At 47.4% G+C, this 17666-nt stretch overlaps 13 non-coding genes across 13 annotated transcripts; all 13 read left to right on the forward strand.

The window, feature by feature from the left end:
• The first annotated feature begins 507 nt into the window (after positions 1-507).
• On the forward strand, positions 508-579 carry TRNAP-UGG (transfer RNA proline (anticodon UGG)). Its single transcript has one exon. It is a non-coding gene; the product is annotated as a tRNA-Pro (tRNA).
• A 421-nt stretch (positions 580-1000) lies between these two features.
• Positions 1001-1073, forward strand: TRNAV-CAC (transfer RNA valine (anticodon CAC)). Its single transcript has one exon. It is a non-coding gene; the product is annotated as a tRNA-Val (tRNA).
• Positions 1074-2388: 1315 nt separating this feature from the next.
• On the forward strand, positions 2389-2460 carry TRNAP-UGG (transfer RNA proline (anticodon UGG)). Its single transcript has one exon. It is a non-coding gene; the product is annotated as a tRNA-Pro (tRNA).
• A 421-nt stretch (positions 2461-2881) lies between these two features.
• Positions 2882-2954, forward strand: TRNAV-CAC (transfer RNA valine (anticodon CAC)). Its single transcript has one exon. It is a non-coding gene; the product is annotated as a tRNA-Val (tRNA).
• A 1311-nt stretch (positions 2955-4265) lies between these two features.
• On the forward strand, positions 4266-4337 carry TRNAP-UGG (transfer RNA proline (anticodon UGG)). Its single transcript has one exon. It is a non-coding gene; the product is annotated as a tRNA-Pro (tRNA).
• Positions 4338-4757: 420 nt separating this feature from the next.
• Positions 4758-4830, forward strand: TRNAV-CAC (transfer RNA valine (anticodon CAC)). The gene has a single exon. It is a non-coding gene; the product is annotated as a tRNA-Val (tRNA).
• A 1315-nt stretch (positions 4831-6145) lies between these two features.
• TRNAP-UGG (transfer RNA proline (anticodon UGG)) lies at positions 6146-6217 on the forward strand. The gene has a single exon. It is a non-coding gene; the product is annotated as a tRNA-Pro (tRNA).
• Positions 6218-6637: 420 nt separating this feature from the next.
• TRNAV-CAC (transfer RNA valine (anticodon CAC)) lies at positions 6638-6710 on the forward strand. Its single transcript has one exon. It is a non-coding gene; the product is annotated as a tRNA-Val (tRNA).
• Positions 6711-8029: 1319 nt separating this feature from the next.
• Positions 8030-8101, forward strand: TRNAP-UGG (transfer RNA proline (anticodon UGG)). The gene has a single exon. It is a non-coding gene; the product is annotated as a tRNA-Pro (tRNA).
• A 2277-nt stretch (positions 8102-10378) lies between these two features.
• TRNAV-CAC (transfer RNA valine (anticodon CAC)) lies at positions 10379-10451 on the forward strand. The gene has a single exon. It is a non-coding gene; the product is annotated as a tRNA-Val (tRNA).
• A 1319-nt stretch (positions 10452-11770) lies between these two features.
• On the forward strand, positions 11771-11842 carry TRNAP-UGG (transfer RNA proline (anticodon UGG)). The gene has a single exon. It is a non-coding gene; the product is annotated as a tRNA-Pro (tRNA).
• A 2299-nt stretch (positions 11843-14141) lies between these two features.
• Positions 14142-14214, forward strand: TRNAV-CAC (transfer RNA valine (anticodon CAC)). The gene has a single exon. It is a non-coding gene; the product is annotated as a tRNA-Val (tRNA).
• A 1315-nt stretch (positions 14215-15529) lies between these two features.
• Positions 15530-15601, forward strand: TRNAP-UGG (transfer RNA proline (anticodon UGG)). The gene has a single exon. It is a non-coding gene; the product is annotated as a tRNA-Pro (tRNA).
• The last annotated feature ends 2065 nt before the right edge of the window (positions 15602-17666 follow it).

Consider the following 17666-nt stretch of genomic DNA (forward strand, 5'->3'; position numbering starts at 1 on the left):
CTTTTTCCAGTGTCACGCCCATGTTCTCAGGGCTGGAGGGAGGAGGGCTGCTTTTTGTTTTTACAGGCAAAAGGAAAGGCCCAGCCCTCAGAGCTTCTGCCAATGCAGATCCCAGCAGGTGCAAAATAAAGGCTCTCCCCCACCTTGCCAGCTGCAGATTGATCAGAAGACTGCTAGTCTAGTGTGTTGGGCCACTTTCTCTCTTCTGTGTATCGTCCCCTCTTATTACATAAACAGCATAAGAGGAATAAAGGAAGGAAGGAAGGAAGGAAGGAACAGTGTATCGCAAGCACCTTCCACCCTGATGTCAATGGGCCACCAACCTTCGGGATGAGGAGGAGACCTGTGAAGACAGTCAGAGCGTGCTGACTGGGGCATTCATTTGGCTCATACACCGACAAGGCTTTCAGCGGCAGGAACAAACTTCAGGAATAGGCATTCTTGGCCTCGAATCGAAAGGGGGGTGCAAACGCTGAGGACAATTCCGTCAAATGCTCAAAGGACCGTGGCTCGTTGGTCTAGGGGTATGATTCTCGCTTTGGGTGCGAGAGGTCCCGGGTTCAAATCCCGGACGAGCCCAATCAAGGTGGTTAACTTGAGCTCCTTTTTTTTTGTTTTTTCAATGTTATTTTCATTGGACAGACTCTCTGGTTTTCTCGGTAAGCAGTAGTCGATGAACAATTCACTTCCTGAACCTCTTTGCGTGCCATGTCCTTGCGACAAGCACTTTGTGTTCTCTGTTAGCTCTCAGTAACATTCCTTGATTTGCTTGTGAGTTTTGGCCGTCCGATCTCAAAGTGGAAATATGTCCTTCCCTCTGTACGCTGCATAGGCCCTCAGCTGGCATACTTGTATATGTGCGCATGCTTGATAGGACGTATGTTTTAGGCTGGATTGTGTGAGCTTCAGGCGCAAGGCATTTGATTAGTCTTTAAGCAGGTCCACTTGCACTGCCCTTTGCACCTGTTCTCCCAGTCCCTACAAAGGTGAGCAAGCAGCTGTTTCTGTAGTGTAGTGGTTATCACGTTCGCCTCACACGCGAAAGGTCCCCGGTTCGAGACCGGGCAGAAACACTCTCTGCTGGCATTTTACACAAAATAGTTTTTTTCCCCTTTTGTCACACACAAATGTAAAGTATGAACTTATTTGCGTTCTCATGGAAATAGCATATGCTCTCAAGAGCTTGAGAAATACACTGGGAAGGCAAGCATCCTCACATGTATTCTGTATATGGGGCCAATAAAAAAATGCACGCGCTTGCATTTTGTGTATGTAATGTTGCAGAGCACAGAGAGGATTTATTTTCCCTACTGCTGGGTATTTGGGTCTCTGGGATCACAGTTGGGTCCGCTCCGTCCTCTGAAATGGTCCATATTAGTTACATAGGTTAGTGTACCAAAGAAATAATACATTTTCATATACAGCTTCTTCATTTCTGTGTTCTGAGGGATTACCAGTTGTAAGAAATGCACTTGCCGGTACAGTGATTCCCTGGCTTTCTCTGGCCCGAGAAAGCTTTTCCTCTGAAGTGGGAACAGAAGTTGGACTGCTTCTGCTGAACTTCCTGAAAGCAGAGCTGGCGGGAGGAGGGACATTTTGAGTGCTGGGAAAATTTGAGCTGGAAATTTGCATCGGCTGGACAGAGATTGCTTGGAGCAGCCAAAATATAATAACGGCCATGGCGCTCAAGTAAAGCAGAAAGCTTTTAGTATACACCTTTTGCACTCTTGTCAACGAAGCTGGGCTCTGTGAATGCTCACCCTACGCAAGAAAAGAGAACAGACTTTGCTGGTGACCTAAATATATCTCGCCTGATCGAGCACGATCGAGCTCTGAATGAGCAGCTGTGCAATGGTCATCTTTACCAAAGGGGAGATGCTGCTTTTTCCAGTGTCACGCCCATGTTCTCAGGGCTGGAGGGAGGAGGGCTGCTTTTTGTTTTTACAGGCAAAAGGAAAGGCCCAGCCCTCAGAGCTTCTGCCAATGCAGATCCCAGCAGGTGCAAAATAAAGGCTCTCCCCCACCTTGCCAGCTGCAGATTGATCAGAAGACTGCTAGTCTAGTGTGTTGGGCCACTTTCTCTCTTCTGTGTATCGTCCCCTCTTATTACATAAACAGCATAAGAGGAATAAAGGAAGGAAGGAAGGAAGGAAGGAACAGTGTATCGCAAGCACCTTCCACCCTGATGTCAATGGGCCACCAACCTTCGGGATGAGGAGGAGACCTGTGAAGACAGTCAGAGCGTGCTGACTGGGGCATTCATTTGGCTCATACACCGACAAGGCTTTCAGCGGCAGGAACAAACTTCAGGAATAGGCATTCTTGGCCTCGAATCCTAAGGGGGGTGCAAACGCTGAGGACAATTCCGTCAAATGCTCAAAGGACCGTGGCTCGTTGGTCTAGGGGTATGATTCTCGCTTTGGGTGCGAGAGGTCCCGGGTTCAAATCCCGGACGAGCCCAATCAAGGTGGTTAACTTGAGCTCCTTTTTTTTTGTTTTTTCAATGTTATTTTCATTGGACAGACTCTCTGGTTTTCTCGGTAAGCAGTAGTCGATGAACAATTCACTTCCTGAACCTCTTTGCGTGCCATGTCCTTGCGACAAGCACTTTGTGTTCTCTGTTAGCTCTCAGTAACATTCCTTGATTTGCTTGTGAGTTTTGGCCGTCCGATCTCAAAGTGGAAATATGTCCTTCCCTCTGTACGCTGCATAGGCCCTCAGCTGGCATACTTGTATATGTGCGCATGCTTGATAGGACGTATGTTTTAGGCTGGATTGTGTGAGCTTCAGGCGCAAGGCATTTGATTAGTCTTTAAGCAGGTCCACTTGCACTGCCCTTTGCACCTGTTCTCCCAGTCCCTACAAAGGTGAGCAAGCAGCTGTTTCTGTAGTGTAGTGGTTATCACGTTCGCCTCACACGCGAAAGGTCCCCGGTTCGAGACCGGGCAGAAACACTCTCTGCTGGCATTTTACACAAAATAGTTTTTTTCCCCTTTTGTCACACACAAATGTAAAGTATGAACTTATTTGCGTTCCCATGGAAATAGCATATGCTCTCAAGAGCTTGAGAAATACACTGGGAAGGCAAGCATCCTCACATGTATTCTGTATATGGGGCCAATAAAAAAATGCACGCGCTTGCATTTTGTGTATGTAATGTTGCAGAGCACAGAGAGGATTTATTTTCCCTACTGCTGGGTATTTGGGTCTCTGGGATCACAGTTGGGTCCGCTCCGTCCTCTGAAATGGTCCATATTAGTTACATAGGTTAGTGTACCAAAGAAATAATACATTTTCATATACAGCTTCTTCATTTCTGTGTTCTGAGGGATTACCAGTTGTAAGAAATGCACTTGCCGGTACAGTGATTCCCTGGCTTTCTCTGGCCCGAGAAAGCTTTTCCTCTGAAGTGGGAACAGAAGTTGGACTGCTTCTGCTGAACTTCCTGAAAGCAGAGCTGGCGGGAGGAGGGACTTTTTGAGTGCTGGGAAAATTTGAGCTGGAAATTTGCATCGGCTGGACAGAGATTGCTTGGAGCAGCCAAAATATAATAACGGCCATGGCGCTCAAGTAAAGCAGAAAGCTTTTAGTATACACCTTTTGCACTCTTGTCAACGAAGCTGGGCTCTGTGAATGCTCACCCTACGCAAGAAAAGAGAACAGACTTTGCTGGTGACCTAAATATATCTCGCCTGATCGAGCACGATCGAGCTCTGAGTGAGCAGCTGTGCAATGGTCATCTTTACCAAAGGGGAGATGCTGCTTTTTCCAGTGTCACGCCCATGCTCTCAGGGCTGGAGGGAGGAGGGCTGCTTTTTGTTTTTACAGGCAAAAGGAAAGGCCCAGCCCTCAGAGCTTCTGCCAATGCAGATCCCAGCAGGTGCAAAATAAAGGCTCTCCCCCACCTTGCCAGCTGCAGATTGATCAGAAGACTGCTAGTCTAGTGTGTTGGGCCACTTTCTCTCTTCTGTGTATCGTCCCCTCTTATTACATAAACAGCATAAGAGGAATAAAGGAAGGAAGGAAGGAAGGAACAGTGTATCGCAAGCACCTTCCACCCTGATGTCAATGGGCCACCAACCTTCGGGATGAGGAGGAGACCTGTGAAGACAGTCAGAGCGTGCCGACTGGGGCATTCATTTGGCTCATACACCGACAAGGCTTTCAGCGGCAGGAACAAACTTCAGGAATAGGCATTCTTGGCCTCGAATCCTAAGGGGGGTGCAAACGCTGAGGACAATTCCGTCAAATGCTCAAAGGACCGTGGCTCGTTGGTCTAGGGGTATGATTCTCGCTTTGGGTGCGAGAGGTCCCGGGTTCAAATCCCGGACGAGCCCAATCAAGGTGGTTAACTTGAGCTCCTTTTTTTTGTTTTTTCAATGTTATTTTCATTGGACAGACTCTCTGGTTTTCTCGGTAAGCAGTAGTCGATGAACAATTCACTTCCTGAACCTCTTTGCGTGCCATGTCCTTGCGACAAGCACTTTGTGTTCTCTGTTAGCTCTCAGTAACATTCCTTGATTTGCTTGTGAGTTTTGGCCGTCCGATCTCAAAGTGGAAATATGTCCTTCCCTCTGTCCGCTGCATAGGCCCTCAGCTGGCATACTTGTATATGTGCGCATGCTTGATAGGACGTATGTTTTAGGCTGGATTGTGTGAGCTTCAGGCGCAAGGCATTTGATTAGTCTTTAAGCAGGTCCACTTGCACTGCCCTTTGCACCTGTTCTCCCAGTCCCTACAAAGGTGAGCAAGCAGCTGTTTCTGTAGTGTAGTGGTTATCACGTTCGCCTCACACGCGAAAGGTCCCCGGTTCGAGACCGGGCAGAAACACTCTCTGCTGGCATTTTACACAAAATAGTTTTTTTCCCCTTTTGTCACACACAAATGTAAAGTATGAACTTATTTGCGTTCTCATGGAAATAGCATATGCTCTCAAGAGCTTGAGAAATACACTGGGAAGGCAAGCATCCTCACATGTATTCTGTATATGGGGCCAATAAAAAAATGCACGCGCTTGCATTTTGTGTATGTAATGTTGCAGAGCACAGAGAGGATTTATTTTCCCTACTGCTGGGTATTTGGGTCTCTGGGATCACAGTTGGGTCCGCTCCGTCCTCTGAAATGGTCCATATTAGTTACATAGGTTAGTGTACCAAAGAAATAATACATTTTCATATACAGCTTCTTCATTTCTGTGTTCTGAGGGATTACCAGTTGTAAGAAATGCACTTGCCGGTACAGTGATTCCCTGGCTTTCTCTGGCCCGAGAAAGCTTTTCCTCTGAAGTGGGAACAGAAGTTGGACTGCTTCTGCTGAACTTCCTGAAAGCAGAGCTGGCGGGAGGAGGGACTTTTTGAGTGCTGGGAAAATTTGAGCTGGAAATTTGCATCGGCTGGACAGAGATTGCTTGGAGCAGCCAAAATATAATAACGGCCATGGCGCTCAAGTAAAGCAGAAAGCTTTTAGTATACACCTTTTGCACTCTTGTCAACGAAGCTGGGCTCTGTGAATGCTCACCCTACGCAAGAAAAGAGAACAGACTTTGCTGGTGACCTAAATATATCTCGCCTGATCGAGCACGATCGAGCTCTGAGTGAGCAGCTGTGCAATGGTCATCTTTACCAAAGGGGAGATGCTGCTTTTTCCAGTGTCACGCCCATGTTCTCAGGGCTGGAGGGAGGAGGGCTGCTTTTTGTTTTTACAGGCAAAAGGAAAGGCCCAGCCCTCAGAGCTTCTGCCAATGCAGATCCCAGCAGGTGCAAAATAAAGGCTCTCCCCCACCGTGCCAGCTGCAGATTGATCAGAAGACTGCTAGTCTAGTGTGTTGGGCCACTTTCTCTCTTCTGTGTATCGTCCCCTCTTATTACATAAACAGCATAAGAGGAATAAAGGAAGGAAGGAAGGAAGGAAGGAACAGTGTATCGCAAGCACCTTCCACCCTGATGTCAATGGGCCACCAACCTTCGGGATGAGGAGGAGACCTGTGAAGACAGTCAGAGCGTGCCGACTGGGGCATTCATTTGGCTCATACACCGACAAGGCTTTCAGCGGCAGGAACAAACTTCAGGAATAGGCATTCTTGGCCTCGAATCCTAAGGGGGGTGCAAACGCTGAGGACAATTCCGTCAAATGCTCAAAGGACTGTGGCTCGTTGGTCTAGGGGTATGATTCTCGCTTTGGGTGCGAGAGGTCCCGGGTTCAAATCCCGGACGAGCCCAATCAAGGTGGTTAACTTGAGCTCCTTTTTTTTGTTTTTTCAATGTTATTTTCATTGGACAGACTCTCTGGTTTTCTCGGTAAGCAGTAGTCGATGAACAATTCACTTCCTGAACCTCTTTGCGTGCCATGTCCTTGCGACAAGCACTTTGTGTTCTCTGTTAGCTCTCAGTAACATTCCTTGATTTGCTTGTGAGTTTTGGCCGTCCGATCTCAAAGTGGAAATATGTCCTTCCCTCTGTACGCTGCATAGGCCCTCAGCTGGCATACTTGTATATGTGCGCATGCTTGATAGGACGTATGTTTTAGGCTGGATTGTGTGAGCTTCAGGCGCAAGGCATTTGATTAGTCTTTAAGCAGGTCCACTTGCACTGCCCTTTGCACCTGTTCTCCCAGTCCCTACAAAGGTGAGCAAGCAGCTGTTTCTGTAGTGTAGTGGTTATCACATTCGCCTCACACGCGAAAGGTCCCCGGTTCGAGACCGGGCAGAAACACTCTCTGCTGGCATTTTACACAAAATAGTTTTTTTCCCCTTTTGTCACACACAAATGTAAAGTATGAACTTATTTGCGTTCCCATGGAAATAGCATATGCTCTCAAGAGCTTGAGAAATACACTGGGAAGGCAAGCATCCTCACATGTATTCTGTATATGGGGCCAATAAAAAAATGCACGCGCTTGCATTTTGTGTATGTAATGTTGCAGAGCACAGAGAGGATTTATTTTCCCTACTGCTGGGTATTTGGGTCTCTGGGATCACAGTTGGGTCCGCTCCGTCCTCTGAAATGGTCCATATTAGTTACATAGGTTAGTGTACCAAAGAAATAATACATTTTCATATACAGCTTCTTCATTTCTGTGTTCTGAGGGATTACCAGTTGTAAGAAATGCACTTGCCGGTACAGTGATTCCCTGGCTTTCTCTGGCCCGAGAAAGCTTTTCCTCTGAAGTGGGAACAGAAGTTGGACTGCTTCTGCTGAACTTCCTGAAAGCAGAGCTGGCGGGAGGAGGGACTTTTTGAGTGCTGGGAAAATTTGAGCTGGAAATTTGCATCGGCTGGACAGAGATTGCTTGGAGCAGCCAAAATATAATAACGGCCATGGCGCTCAAGTAAAGCAGAAAGCTTTTAGTATACACCTTTTGCACTCTTGTCAACGAAGCTGGGCTCTGTGAATGCTCACCCTACGCAAGAAAAGAGAACAGACTTTGCTGGTGACCTAAATATATCTCGCCTGATCGAGCACGATCGAGCTCTGAGTGAGCAGCTGTGCAATGGTCATCTTTACCAAAGGGGAGATGCTGCTTTTTCCAGTGTCACGCCCATGCTCTCAGGGCTGGAGGGAGGAGGGCTGCTTTTTGTTTTTACAGGCAAAAGGAAAGGCCCAGCCCTCAGAGCTTCTGCCAATGCAGATCCCAGCAGGTGCAAAATAAAGGCTCTCCCCCACCTTGCCAGCTGCAGATTGATCAGAAGACTGCTAGTCTAGTGTGTTGGGCCACTTTCTCTCTTCTGTGTATCGTCCCCTCTTATTACATAAACAGCATAAGAGGAATAAAGGAAGGAAGGAAGGAAGGAAGGAAGGAACAGTGTATCGCAAGCACCTTCCACCCTGATGTCAATGGGCCACCAACCTTCGGGATGAGGAGGAGACCTGTGAAGACAGTCAGAGCGTGCCGACTGGGGCATTCATTTGGCTCATACACCGACAAGGCTTTCAGCGGCAGGAACAAACTTCAGGAATAGGCATTCTTGGCCTCGAATCCTAAGGGGGGTGCAAACGCTGAGGACAATTCCGTCAAATGCTCGAAGGACCGTGGCTCGTTGGTCTAGGGGTATGATTCTCGCTTTGGGTGCGAGAGGTCCCGGGTTCAAATCCCGGACGAGCCCAATCAAGGTGGTTAACTTGAGCTCCTTTTTTTTGTTTTTTCAATGTTATTTTCATTGGACAGACTCTCTGGTTTTCTCGGTAAGCAGTAGTCGATGAACAATTCACTTCCTGAACCTCTTTGCGTGCCATGTCCTTGCGACAAGCACTTTGTGTTCTCTGTTAGCTCTCAGTAACATTCCTTGATTTGCTTGTGAGTTTTGGCCGTCCGATCTCAAAGTGGAAATATGTCCTTCCCTCTGTACGCTGCATAGGCCCTCAGCTGGCATACTTGTATATGTGCGCATGCTTGATAGGACGTATGTTTTAGGCTGGATTGTGTGAGCTTCAGGCGCAAGGCATTTGATTAGTCTTTAAGCAGGTCCACTTGCACTGCCCTTTGCACCTGTTCTCCCAGTCCCTACAAAGGTGAGCAAGCAGCTGTTTCTGTAGTGTAGTGGTTACAACATTCGCCTCACACGCGAAAGGTCCCCGGTTCGAGACCGGGCAGAAACACTCTCTGCTGGCATTTTACACAAAATAGTTTTTTTCCCCTTTTGTCACACACAAATGTAAAGTATGAACTTATTTGCGTTCTCATGGAAATAGCATATGCTCTCAAGAGCTTGAGAAATACACTGGGAAGGCAAGCATCCTCACATGTATTCTGTATATGGGGCCAATAAAAAAATGCACGCGCTTGCATTTTGTGTATGTAATGTTGCAGAGCACAGAGAGGATTTATTTTCCCTACTGCTGGGTATTTGGGTCTCTGGGATCACAGTTGGGTCCGTTCCGTCCTCTGAAATGGTCCATATTAGTTACATAGGTTAGTGTACCAAAGAAATAATACATTTTCATATACAGCTTCTTCATTTCTGTGTTCTGAGGGATTACCAGTTGTAAGAAATGCACTTGCCGGTACAGTGATTCCCTGGCTTTCTCTGGCCCGAGAAAGCTTTTCCTCTGAAGTGGGAACAGAAGTTGGACTGCTTCTGCTGAACTTCCTGAAAGCAGAGCTGGCGGGAGGAGGGACTTTTTGAGTGCTGGGAAAATTTGAGCTGGAAATTTGCATCGGCTGGACAGAGATTGCTTGGAGCAGCCAAAATATAATAACGGTCATGGCGCTCAAGTAAAGCAGAAAGCTTTTAGTATACACCTTTTGCACTCTTGTCAACGAAGCTGGGCTCTGTGAATGCTCACCCTACGCAAGAAAAGAGAACAGACTTTGCTGGTGACCTAAATATATCTCGCCTGATCGAGCACGATCGAGCTCTGAGTGAGCAGCTGTGCAATGGTCATCTTTACCAAAGGGGAGATGCTGCTTTTTCCAGTGTCACGCCCATGCTCTCAGGGCTGGAGGGAGGAGGGCTGCTTTTTGTTTTTACAGGCAAAAGGAAAGGCCCAGCCCTCAGAGCTTCTGCCAATGCAGATCCCAGCAGGTGCAAAATAAAGGCTCTCCCCCACCTTGCCAGCTGCAGATTGATCAGAAGACTGCTAGTCTAGTGTGTTGGGCCACTTTCTCTCTTCTGTGTATCGTCCCCTCTTATTACATAAACAGCATAAGAGGAATAAAGGAAGGAAGGAAGGAAGGAAGGAACAGTGTATCGCAAGCACCTTCCACCCTGATGTCAATGGGCCACCAACCTTCGGGATGAGGAGGAGACCTGTGAAGACAGTCAGAGCGTGCCGACTGGGGCATTCATTTGGCTCATACACCGACAAGGCTTTCAGCGGCAGGAACAAACTTCAGGAATAGGCATTCTTGGCCTCGAATCCTAAGGGGGGTGCAAACGCTGAGGACAATTCCGTCAAATGCTCAAAGGACTGTGGCTCGTTGGTCTAGGGGTATGATTCTCGCTTTGGGTGCGAGAGGTCCCAATCAAGGTGGTTAACTTGAGCTCCTATTTTTTGTTTTTTCAATGTTATTTTCATTGGACAGACTCTCTGGTTTTCTCGGTAAGCAGTAGTCGATGAACAATTCACTTCCTGAACCTCTTTGCGTGCCATGTCCTTGCGACAAGCACTTTGTGTTCTCTGTTAGCTCTCAGTAACATTCCTTGATTTGCTTGTGAGTTTTGGCCGTCCGATCTCAAAGTGGAAATATGTCCTTCCCTCTGTACGCTGCATAGGCCCTCAGCTGGCATACTTGTATATGTGCGCATGCTTGATAGGACGTATGTTTTAGGCTGGATTGTGTGAGCTTCAGGCGCAAGGCATTTGATTAGTCTTTAAGCAGGTCCACTTGCACTGCCCTTTGCACCTGTTCTCCCAGTCCCTACAAAGGTGAGCAAGCAGCTGTTTCTGTAGTGTAGTGGTTATCACGTTCGCCTCACACGCGAAAGGTCCCCGGTTCGAGACCGGGCAGAAACACTCTCTGCTGGCATTTTACACAAAATAGTTTTTTTCCCCTTTTGTCACACACAAATGTAAAGTATGAACTTATTTGCGTTCCCATGGAAATAGCATATGCTCTCAAGAGCTTGAGAAATACACTGGGAAGGCAAGCATCCTCACATGTATTCTGTATATGGGGCCAATAAAAAAATGCACGCGCTTGCATTTTGTGTATGTAATGTTGCAGAGCACAGAGAGGATTTATTTTCCCTACTGCTGGGTATTTGGGTCTCTGGGATCACAGTTGGGTCCGCTCCGTCCTCTGAAATGGTCCATATTAGTTACATAGGTTAGTGTACCAAAGAAATAATACATTTTCATATACAGCTTCTTCATTTCTGTGTTCTGAGGGATTACCAGTTGTAAGAAATGCACTTGCCGGTACAGTGATTCCCTGGCTTTCTCTGGCCCGAGAAAGCTTTTCCTCTGAAGTGGGAACAGAAGTTGGACTGCTTCTGCTGAACTTCCTGAAAGCAGAGCTGGCGGGAGGAGGGACTTTTTGAGTGCTGGGAAAATTTGAGCTGGAAATTTGCATCGGCTGGACAGAGATTGCTTGGAGCAGCCAAAATATAATAACGGCCATGGCGCTCAAGTAAAGCAGAAAGCTTTTAGTATACACCTTTTGCACTCTTGTCAACGAAGCTGGGCTCTGTGAATGCTCACCCTACGCAAGAAAAGAGAACAGACTTTGCTGGTGACCTAAATATATCTCGCCTGATCGAGCACGATCGAGCTCTGAGTGAGCAGCTGTGCAATGGTCATCTTTACCAAAGGGGAGATGCTGATTTTTCCAGTGTCACGCCCATGCTCTCAGGGCTGGAGGGAGGAGGGCTGCTTTTTGTTTTTACAGGCAAAAGGAAAGGCCCAGCCCTCAGAGCTTCTGCCAATGCAGATCCCAGCAGGTGCAAAATAAAGGCTCTCCCCCACCTTGCCAGCTGCAGATTGATCAGAAGACTGCTAGTCTAGTGTGTTGGGCCACTTTCTCTCTTCTGTGTATCGTCCCCTCTTATTACATAAACAGCATAAGAGGAATAAAGGAAGGAAGGAAGGAAGGAAGGAAGGAACAGTGTATCGCAAGCACCTTCCACCCTGATGTCAATGGGCCACCAACCTTCGGGATGAGGAGGAGACCTGTGAAGACAGTCAGAGCGTGCCGACTGGGGCATTCATTTGGCTCATACACCGACAAGGCTTTCAGCGGCAGGAACAAACTTCAGGAATAGGCATTCTTGGCCTCGAATCCTAAGGGGGGTGCAAACGCTGAGGACAATTCCGTCAAATGCTCAAAGGACCGTGGCTCGTTGGTCTAGGGGTATGATTCTCGCTTTGGGTGCGAGAGGTCCCGGGTTCAAATCCCGGACGAGCCCAATCAAGGTGGTTAACTTGAGCTCCTTTTTTTTGTTTTTTCAATGTTATTTTCATTGGACAGACTCTCTGGTTTTCTCGGTAAGCAGTAGTCGATGAACAATTCACTTCCTGAACCTCTTTGCGTGCCATGTCCTTGCGACAAGCACTTTGTGTTCTCTGTTAGCTCTCAGTAACATTCCTTGATTTGCTTGTGAGTTTTGGCCGTCCGATCTCAAAGTGGAAATATGTCCTTCCCTCTGTACGCTGCATAGGCCCTCAGCTGGCATACTTGTATATGTGCGCATGCTTGATAGGACGTATGTTTTAGGCTGGATTGTGTGAGCTTCAGGCGCAAGGCATTTGATTAGTCTTTAAGCAGGTCCACTTGCACTGCCCTTTGCACCTGTTCTCCCAGTCCCTACAAAGGTGAGCAAGCAGCTGTTTCTGTAGTGTATGGTTATCACGTTCGCCTCACACGCGAAAGGTCCCCGGTTCGAGACCGGGCAGAAACACTCTCTGCTGGCATTTTACACAAAATAGTTTTTTTCCCCTTTTGTCACACACAAATGTAAAGTATGAACTTATTTGCGTTCTCATGGAAATAGCATATGCTCTCAAGAGCTTGAGAAATACACTGGGAAGGCAAGCATCCTCACATGTATTCTGTATATGGGGCCAATAAAAAAATGCACGCGCTTGCATTTTGTGTATGTAATGTTGCAGAGCACAGAGAGGATTTATTTTCCCTACTGCTGGGTATTTGGGTCTCTGGGATCACAGTTGGGTCCGCTCCGTCCTCTGAAATGGTCCATATTAGTTACATAGGTTAGTGTACCAAAGAAATAATACATTTTCATATACAGCTTCTTCATTTCTGTGTTCTGAGGGATTACCAGTTGTAAGAAATGCACTTGCCGGTACAGTGATTCCCTGGCTTTCTCTGGCCCGAGAAAGCTTTTCCTCTGAAGTGGGAACAGAAGTTGGACTGCTTCTGCTGAACTTCCTGAAAGCAGAGCTGGCGGGAGGAGGGACTTTTTGAGTGCTGGGAAAATTTGAGCTGGAAATTTGCATCGGCTGGACAGAGATTGCTTGGAGCAGCCAAAATATAATAACGGCCATGGCGCTCAAGTAAAGCAGAAAGCTTTTAGTATACACCTTTTGCACTCTTGTCAACGAAGCTGGGCTCTGTGAATGCTCACCCTACGCAAGAAAAGAGAACAGACTTTGCTGGTGACCTAAATATATCTCGCCTGATCGAGCACGATCGAGCTCTGAGTGAGCAGCTGTGCAATGGTCATCTTTACCAAAGGGGAGATGCTGCTTTTTCCAGTGTCACGCCCATGTTCTCAGGGCTGGAGGGAGGAGGGCTGCTTTTTGTTTTTACAGGCAAAAGGAAAGGCCCAGCCCTCAGAGCTTCTGCCAATGCAGATCCCAGCAGGTGCAAAATAAAGGCTCTCCCCCACCTTGCCAGCTGCAGATTGATCAGAAGACTGCTAGTCTAGTGTGTTGGGCCACTTTCTCTCTTCTGTGTATCGTCCCCTCTTATTACATAAACAGCATAAGAGGAATAAAGGAAGGAAGGAAGGAAGGAAGGAACAGTGTATCGCAAGCACCTTCCACCCTGATGTCAATGGGCCACCAACCTTCGGGATGAGGAGGAGACCTGTGAAGACAGTCAGAGCGTGCCGACTGGGGCATTCATTTGGCTCATTCACCGACAAGGCTTTCAGCGGCAGGAACAAACTTCAGGAATAGGCATTCTTGGCCTCGAATCCTAAGGGGGGTGCAAACGCTGAGGACAATTCCGTCAAATGCTCAAAGGACTGTGGCTAGTTGGTCTAGGGGTATGATTCTCGCTTTGGGTGCGAGAGGTCCCGGGTTCAAATCCCGGACGAGCCCAATCAAGGTGGTTAACTTGAGCTCCTTTTTTTTGTTTTTTCAATGTTATTTTCATTGGACAGACTCTCTGGTTTTCTCGGTAAGCAGTAGTCGATGAACAATTCACTTCCTGAACCTCTTTGCGTGCCATGTCCTTGCGACAAGCACTTTGTGTTCTCTGTTAGCTCTCAGTAACATTCCTTGATTTGCTTGTGAGTTTTGGCCGTCCGATCTCAAAGTGGAAATATGTCCTTCCCTCTGTACGCTGCATAGGCCCTCAGCTGGCATACTTGTATATGTGCGCATGCTTGATAGGACGTATGTTTTAGGCTGGATTGTGTGAGCTTCAGGCGCAAGGCATTTGATTAGTCTTTAAGCAGGTCCACTTGCACTGCCCTTTGCACCTGTTCTCCCAGTCCCTACAAAGGTGAGCAAGCAGCTGTTTCTGTAGTGTAGTGGTTATCACGTTCGCCTCACACGCGAAAGGTCCCCGGTTCGAGACCGGGCAGAAACACTCTCTGCTGGCATTTTACACAAAATAGTTTTTTTCCCCTTTTGTCACACACAAATGTAAAGTATGAACTTATTTGCGTTCCCATGGAAATAGCATATGCTCTCAAGAGCTTGAGAAATACACTGGGAAGGCAAGCATCCTCACATGTATTCTGTATATGGGGCCAATAAAAAAATGCACGCGCTTGCATTTTGTGTATGTAATGTTGCAGAGCACAGAGAGGATTTATTTTCCCTACTGCTGGGTATTTGGGTCTCTGGGATCACAGTTGGGTCCGCTCCGTCCTCTGAAATGGTCCATATTAGTTACATAGGTTAGTGTACCAAAGAAATAATACATTTTCATATACAGCTTCTTCATTTCTGTGTTCTGAGGGATTACCAGTTGTAAGAAATGCACTTGCCGGTACAGTGATTCCCTGGCTTTCTCTGGCCCGAGAAAGCTTTTCCTCTGAAGTGGGAACAGAAGTTGGACTGCTTCTGCTGAACTTCCTGAAAGCAGAGCTGGCGGGAGGAGGGACTTTTTGAGTGCTGGGAAAATTTGAGCTGGAAATTTGCATCGGCTGGACAGAGATTGCTTGGAGCAGCCAAAATATAATAACGGCCATGGCGCTCAAGTAAAGCAGAAAGCTTTTAGTATACACCTTTTGCACTCTTGTCAACGAAGCTGGGCTCTGTGAATGCTCACCCTACGCAAGAAAAGAGAACAGACTTTGCTGGTGACCTAAATATATCTCGCCTGATCGAGCACGATCGAGCTCTGAGTGAGCAGCTGTGCAATGGTCATCTTTACCAAAGGGGAGATGCTGCTTTTTCCAGTGTCACGCCCATGCTCTCAGGACTGGAGGGAGGAGGGCTGCTTTTTGTTTTTACAGGCAAAAGGAAAGGCCCAGCCCTCAGAGCTTCTGCCAATGCAGATCCCAGCAGGTGCAAAATAAAGGCTCTCCCCCACCTTGCCAGCTGCAGATTGATCAGAAGACTGCTAGTCTAGTGTGTTGGGCCACTTTCTCTCTTCTGTGTATCGTCCCCTCTTATTACATAAACAGCATAAGAGGAATAAAGGAAGGAAGGAAGGAAGGAAGGAACAGTGTATCGCAAGCACCTTCCACCCTGATGTCAATGGGCCACCAACCTTCGGGATGAGGAGGAGACCTGTGAAGACAGTCAGAGCGTGCCGACTGGGGCATTCATTTGGCTCATACACCGACAAGGCTTTCAGCGGCAGGAACAAACTTCAGGAATAGGCATTCTTGGCCTCGAATCCTAAGGGGGGTGCAAACGCTGAGGACAATTCCGTCAAATGCTCAAAGGACCGTGGCTCGTTGGTCTAGGGGTATGATTCTCGCTTTGGGTGCGAGAGGTCCAGGGTTCAAATCCCGGACGAGCCCAATCAAGGTGGTTAACTTGAGCTCCTTTTTTTTGTTTTTTCAATGTTATTTTCATTGGACAGACTCTCTGGTTTTCTCGGTAAGCAGTAGTCGATGAACAATTCACTTCCTGAACCTCTTTGCGTGCCATGTCCTTGCGACAAGCACTTTGTGTTCTCTGTTAGCTCTCAGTAACATTCCTTGATTTGCTTGTGAGTTTTGGCCGTCCGATCTCAAAGTGGAAATATGTCCTTCCCTCTGTACGCTGCATAGGCCCTCAGCTGGCATACTTGTATATGTGCGCATGCTTGATAGGACGTATGTTTTAGGCTGGATTGTGTGAGCTTCAGGCGCAAGGCATTTGATTAGTCTTTAAGCAGGTCCACTTGCACTGCCCTTTGCACCTGTTCTCCCAGTCCCTACAAAGGTGAGCAAGCAGCTGTTTCTGTAGTGTAGTGGTTATCACGTTTGCCTCACACGCGAAAGGTCCCCGGCAGAAACACTCTCTGCTGGCATTTTACACAAAATAGTTTTTTTCCCCTTTTGTCACACACAAATGTAAAGTATGAACTTATTTGCGTTCCCATGGAAATAGCATATGCTCTCAAGAGCTTGAGAAATACACTGGGAAGGCAAGCATCCTCACATGTATTCTGTATATGGGGCCAATAAAAAAATGCACGCGCTTGCATTTTGTGTATGTAATGTTGCAGAGCACAGAGAGGATTTATTTTCCCTACTGCTGGGTATTTGGGTCTCTGGGATCACAGTTGGGTCCGCTCCGTCCTCTGAAATGGTCCATATTAGTTACATAGGTTAGTGTACCAAAGAAATAATACATTTTCATATACAGCTTCTTCATTTCTGTGTTCTGAGGGATTACCAGTTGTAAGAAATGCACTTGCCGGTACAGTGATTCCCTGGCTTTCTCTGGCCCGAGAAAGCTTTTCCTCTGAAGTGGGAACAGAAGTTGGACTGCTTCTGCTGAACTTCCTGAAAGCAGAGCTGGCGGGAGGAGGGACTTTTTGAGTGCTGGGAAAATTTGAGCTGGAAATTTGCATCGGCTGGACAGAGATTGCTTGGAGCAGCCAAAATATAATAACGGCCATGGCGCTCAAGTAAAGCAGAAAGCTTTTAGTATACACCTTTTGCACTCTTGTCAACGAAGCTGGGCTCTGTGAATGCTCACCCTACGCAAGAAAAGAGAACAGACTTTGCTGGTGACCTAAATATATCTCGCCTGATCGAGCACGATCGAGCTCTGAGTGAGCAGCTGTGCAATGGTCATCTTTACCAAAGGGGAGATGCTGCTTTTTCCAGTGTCACGCCCATGCTCTCAGGGCTGGAGGGAGGAGGGCTGCTTTTTGTTTTTACAGGCAAAAGGAAAGGCCCAGCCCTCAGAGCTTCTGCCAATGCAGAAACCAGCAGGTGCAAAATAAAGGCTCTCCCCCACCTTGCCAGCTGCAGATTGATCAGAAGACTGCTAGTCTAGTGTGTTGGGCCACTTTCTCTCTTCTGTGTATCGTCCCCTCTTATTACATAAACAGCATAAGAGGAATAAAGGAAGGAAGGAAGGAAGGAAGGAACAGTGTATCGCAAGCACCTTCCACCCTGATGTCAATGGGCCACCAACCTTCGGGATGAGGAGGAGACCTGTGAAGACAGTCAGAGCGTGCCGACTGGGGCATTCATTTGGCTCATACACCGACAAGGCTTTCAGCGGCAGGAACAAACTTCAGGAATAGGCATTCTTGGCCTCGAATCCTAAGGGGGGTGCAAACGCTGAGGACAATTCCGTCAAATGCTCGAAGGACCGTGGCTCGTTGGTCTAGGGGTATGATTCTCGCTTTGGGTGCGAGAGGTCCCAATCAAGGTGGTTAACTTGAGCTCCTATTTTTTGTTTTTTCAATGTTATTTTCATTGGACAGACTCTCTGGTTTTCTCGGTAAGCAGTAGTCGATGAACAATTCACTTCCTGAACCTCTTTGCGTGCCATGTCCTTGCGACAAGCACTTTGTGTTCTCTGTTAGCTCTCAGTAACATTCCTTGATTTGCTTGTGAGTTTTGGCCGTCCGATCTCAAAGTG

This window comes from Ambystoma mexicanum, chromosome 2q (genome assembly GCF_040938575.1).
Source record: "Ambystoma mexicanum isolate Mex_15411 chromosome 2q, UKY_AmexF1_1, whole genome shotgun sequence".
NCBI lineage: Eukaryota > Metazoa > Chordata > Amphibia > Caudata > Ambystomatidae > Ambystoma > Ambystoma mexicanum.